Source organism: Sander lucioperca, chromosome 6, assembly GCF_008315115.2.
Source record: "Sander lucioperca isolate FBNREF2018 chromosome 6, SLUC_FBN_1.2, whole genome shotgun sequence".
NCBI classification, from domain to species: Eukaryota; Metazoa; Chordata; class Actinopteri; order Perciformes; family Percidae; genus Sander; species Sander lucioperca.
In genome coordinates this window covers 41,926,734-41,932,733 of record NC_050178.1, presented here as the reverse complement: position 1 = coordinate 41,932,733, position 6,000 = coordinate 41,926,734, and positions in this window count along the sequence as shown.

Here is a 6,000-nt window from a genome sequence, read left to right as displayed (position 1 = left end):
TTACACAGCAGTAGGCACCTCCCACTTCCCCCACCTTGTGGCCACTCACTAATAATTCTCTGTTGACTTCTTATCCTTTCGGCACATAGGAGAACGTGATTCATTGCTTACTGTCACATAACAGGTAAAGTATTTATTTTGTTGGTTTTGCTCTCGGTTTCTGCTGCCAGGGAAGGTTGATGTATTATACAGAGGGCTCCACAGAAGTAATGCATGGCAGTGTACAACAAAACGCTTTGTGTCTCAAAATGAAATATGATATTGATGGATACTGTGGTGTGTCCAACTGACAGTATGCCATAGGGCTGAATATAAGAGGGCTTCTTCTATGTCAGACAAATGGTTACCCATAAGACTTAAAGTCAACAAACACAAACTTTCAAACACATTTCCGTAGAACTCTAAAACAGACTTTGCCTTGCAGAATCGTGCCCAAATATGTATTCAAAATTTTGAAATGTAAGTTCATGTGACCACTTATACAAATGCATCAGATGCAGTTATTGGCGTGTATGACATGAGTGACGAGTTGTGTTACTGTATCATACTGTATTGTCAGTAGACTCTTCAGCATGTCGATTCACCTTTAGAGACAAGCTAGTGGAGCAGTGTACTGTATGTTAGTGTTGAATTAGACTTGCTATTCACTATGAATAGCACCAATATGCAGTAAATTGCAGACAGCTATTACAAGCCATTTTCATATTCCTCTTCAGGGTTATATGAGGTTGGAGTCTCTCCCAGCATGCCCTGGGAAAAATCCCGAGAATCCAAAGGAAACTTAAGTAACACACACAGAAAGGGCCACTGGGCTGGGAGTTGAGCCCAGGCCCTTTATGCTGGGAGGTAACAGTCTGGTACCTCTGGACATTTTATGATTTTGTTAATTAGCTTTTCTTCATCCATGTCTTGGCACACTGTGGCCACCCTGAAGAAGACTGTCTTGTCGAAATGCTGGTAGTGTGTGACTATCTTTCCTCACACACTCTGGCCTACTTACCATAATTCTGAAGATGTAGTGCCATGAAATACAGTAGGTCACAACACAGCATCCTCCCAAAAAGCAGCTGTTTTGGTGCCCTATTAATGCTCCAAAATTGAATAAACTCATGTTGGAGGTGACCATCAAAGCTTTCATTTAAAACAATTACGTTTCTGCTGCTCCACTGCACAAACTGACCAGGATGCGCAGTATTAGTTCTAAAGTTGACTCTGCAGGACTGCTAATCAATCCCAGTGACTAAATGATTACTTTGTCAGGTGCTGAGACTTCTGGTTTTAAAATTGCACTTCCTGCTTCAGATCTATTTTTTCCTCCCAATGGAATTTCAAAATCTCAATCAAACATCCCGGCATTTGCTCAATGATGGAGGCACTAAACTGTGGCACTGCAAACAAGCCTTAAATGCCTTTTTCTCAAGTCAAAAAAGCTGATTACTATCAATATTATTATTAGATTAGTTTCCTTTATCACAATTTATTGCTCCTTTAGAAATTTCTGTAGCTCAGTCTACAGAGCAATATTTGACGATTCCATAGGACATGATATACAAACAGTTTTTTACATTTTTATTTTTTTTTACATTTTTCATGTTTATTTTAATAGGGGCAGATGCTAAGACATACACATTTGTGCAACTAATCTCCAATGCACAGCATCACATCATTTATAGCTATTGCTAATTTCCAATGCCCGTCCCTAGAAGGGCTTTTAAACAGTCATAAAAAACAAACATGAAACATGGCTACATTAAAATTAAAATCCAATTCCGAGTTGTGTGCTGGAGAATATGGCATGGTATCCAAAGCCAAACTTGTGAAGGCTGCAGTTAGCTGGGAAGAGCGACTGCATGTTTCTTGCTGCAGCTGTGTTGTCCGAGCAGGTGATCAGAGTGTGCATCACCGGCAGAACGCCCAAGGGTAGAAGTGGCAGGTGAGCATACAGTTTCTTGTTGACTGAACTCTACGGGAGATAATCTCGTTTTCTGACATTAAACAATAAGTTTCTTTTGGAGCCATTTGGTCGTGGCGGCATGTTGGTACTCTCAAACACCTTCAACGTGTTGACAAGTGGATAAAGCACATTCAATTGGCACGGGGCCCAACAAACCGTGTCTGTCTGACGCCAACTCCGACTCCGCCACCTTCCTCCATGCCAACCACCAGTGCCAGTGCAGGAAGTAGTGTGTCCTTTTTGCAGTGAGTGTAAAGTAAAATCATGTCCTATTGATTTATTCCATTAACCAATCTTCTCAAACTATCCTCAATTCATTATTTTAATTGCCTTATCTTAACCATACTGTAACCAAGTTTGTCACCTTTTAAGTTGATATAGCAAATTTACACAAACAAGAGTAATGAAGCAACATTAGCAATTATTTGGGGTTATGTTTCTTTATACGTGATGACTGTAAATCCACCATTCACTCTCCTTTAAGCTATGGTTTGCTTTCCACCAACCTTTGAGGAAAATATTTAGCTTTTTAGCTGCTAAACGCTCCACTGTCTTCACCAACTAGTCGCTGACTTTGTCTGCTGTTTGGTGCTGAGCAGGTACATTGAATTTTTACTGGCTGGAAATGACACTGGTGAGAGTGAAGCGCAACATTGAAGTAACAGGCCATAATACAAAACAATCAATTAGAAGATGCTGAAATGCTGAGGGGAACCGCAGAGTCAGGTGATAGTTATATGTGGGTTCATCACTGCGGAGGACCTCTTTCACATACATAGTAGTCATCAATCCATTGTTAATATACTTTTTTCTTTTATATCAGTATTAACCATCCTGTAGACGTAATGCACAGATGTTATAGAAACAATTTTTAAATGTAGGCATTGGACATTAAAATCATGTTATTGAAGAAAATCTATATTTTCAGTCGTCCAGTATAAATGTTCTGTCTGGCGATAAGGTTGATCTGTGTTGACTCTCTGATTTATTAAGCAAGCTTTGACCTCTTTATTGTAAATGTGAGCAGTCAACCGTGCTTAACACTTTCTTTCTTTCTTCTCTTTACTTATTTTCTTCTTATTTTTATACAGGTTTTGAAAACTTTAACGCCATACAAGAAAATAGAGATTTATCAACATGAACCCCAATGTAAAGTGAACAATCAGGCTGTTATTTAGGCGAAAACAGCCAATGGATTTATTGAGAGAAGACATCATGGGCAGTAATATGCGTCTAACAAATCCCACTTTAACTTTTAGAAGGAGTCTAAGGTCAAGAAGACAGTACCTCTGTGCTGAGGGGATCAGTGTTGGACCTGGGACATCCTGGTGCCATCTGACAGAGTCGACGGTGCTTATTCAGCACCCAGAGACCGGTAAATCAATGATCCTTTAACTGTTAATCAATCACAACTCACTGCTATTCTCATAAGACCACTGAAGCTTCATTACTGTTCAACAATTAACACTGCCAGGAGAGTGATTGGTATGCTGACTGCCATGATTAATGTGACTATAAAATAGGAGAGGGGTCCAATGGAAATTAAATTTAGATGTTAATTAATTACAGGATAGTCATTAATTACTTATAGGACAAGGTAATAGTGTTTGGTTGCTTCCTCATATCAACACGACTTAGACTGACAGCAATAGGGTAAAATAAAGAAGTTAATTTAGTATTATGCAAAATTCCTCTTTTTATTTTTATAACTTTAACTGTGTATTGACAGGTGAAGCTGTCTGCCTTTTTATTGTTGTTTGGCCTCTGCAAAGACTCGAAAATCACAATAGTGCTGGATCTGGCCTTTTTTACCCTAAATCTTGTTAAAGTCTGTCACAAATCAGTGAGTCTGGTAATTGCTATTTGTACTCTCTCGTGCCGGGTATCAAACTTCTTTTTTTCAAGCCATACACTTTTGGAGGCCCTGGACTGTTGCAATTGATTTTGTAGTAATCAGTTGTTTATAACCAAAACAATTAATGGCTCCAAAATGAGTTCCTAATTAAAAATGAGTTTGGAATGATTGAAGAATAGCAGGGAGCAGGCAAATGATGAAATGTCTCCCAAAGATGATATAAGTTCACAACACCTCCTACACACTGTTGTCCCAGGTGACACTTTTACAGTTACACACATAATCTTGGCACTGCCGCTTGTGCTAGATGTTAGAATTTGCTGCGAGCTATGTACATTTGCTATTTATTTATTTGTGTATTTTTTTTAGCATGTGTCTTGCTAGTCGCTGAGGTCAGCATTACACTACCTTGAGACTTGAGAGTGATTTGACAACAAAACAACTATACAATGAATAAAGTATCTTATGAGCTGGCATGTCTTACCATTATGAGTGAGACTTTATCTGTTTTTTTTGGACAGAAGGCTGTGAAGGACAAGACTGTGAAGTCAATAAGTCTGGCTTTGTGTTCATATCCTTTAGCATCAAGCTCCCAGTTCATTGGCACATTGAGAACTCAGTTTTGCACATTTGCATCCGTTCTCTGCCAAAGTGCTAATCACATGGGAATCTGTAGCCACATTTCCAAGCAAAACATTGAGCATGTATTACATTATAATACAGCAACCTGCAACAACACATTTAAAGGAACACGCCGACTTATTGGGACTTTAGCTTATTCACCGTATCCCCCGGAGTTAAATAAGTCCATACATACCCTTCTCATCTCTGTGTGCGTTGTAGCTCTTAAATAACACGTAAATAGGAACATGTTGGCGTTATTTTGTCACTTATTCGGAGCAGTAGGCTAGTTGGAACCAATTACCTTCAGGATCCGTGCTAGGCTAAGCTACCGGTGGAGCCGTCTGAAAGAGCTACAACATGCACAGAGATGAGAAAGGTATGTATGGACTTATCTAACTCTGGGGGTTACGGTGAATAAGCTAAAGTCCCAATAAGTCGGCGTGTTCCTTTAAAGGAAAAAAAACAAAATAAAAGAAAATCCATCATCAACCAGAGCTGATACATGTCTCGTTTATAATGAGAGCCCAAATATGTTTCTGATAACAGATTTGTTAGATGCATTTTTACCGCACTGTAACATACTGAAAATGTTTATGTTGAACCCACTATACCATGCAAGCATTAAGGGGCCAGAGGCAGTGGGGACTTTTGGAAGTCTGGAGATGCGTTCAAACTTGCTGCTATCTTGTCAGTTGTTGCAACCAAAAAATACAAAGCTGTGGCAGGGAGCAAGTGCAACTACCACAGATGAAATTGATATCCCACGGACCTGTCAGTTTAGACAGAGAAACCTTCAAATACACCACTGTTCAAACCTTAAAGCCCCTGAAACCTTGCTTTCAAAACTTTCGTATTTCTCTATAACATTAAATATTCATGACTAAATAAATAAAAATCTGTTAAAGTTTGGAAAAGAAAACATCCTAGGTATTATTTGTTTTGATTTAAAAAAAAACAAAAACTCATTAAACTGCTTCCTCATGGCTGTGTGGGTGTGTTTGATTGACAAACTGTCATCAGATTTGTATTAAAATATTGATAAATCCTGATTGGTGCAGGAAAATTCTTCACTTTTGCCAACTGAGTCCCGCCCACCTCCAACCAGTTATAACAGCACAATACACAAATTCAGAACATTTCTCACATGAAATAATCCAAATTGTCTGAAGTTTGGCTTTGGGAGACATTCAATTTTATTTATTTTTTTAAATCAATGCAAAAGAGGCTGAGGTGTTGTTGTTTTTAGTCCCTTTCATCGGTCAAGCGCCAAAACAGCTGGACTACATTTCCCATAATGCATCCCAATACTGTCATGTATTAGACCGCCCCTGTAAATGCCAACATCTTTAAATCTCCACACCCCCAGTTTGTAACACAGGTCATTATTTTTCTTCAAAATTTGTAGTCTCCAAGCCGAAGCCAGGATACCAGGATACCATGGTCCCTGATGGCCCTGACGACATCATGAGGTTTATTTTCTCAGGCTTTAAAAAGCTCCTCCAGAGCTCCTCCAGAGCCACATAAAAGATCTTACAACTGTTTTGGCAAGTTTAGAGAAACTGCTAAA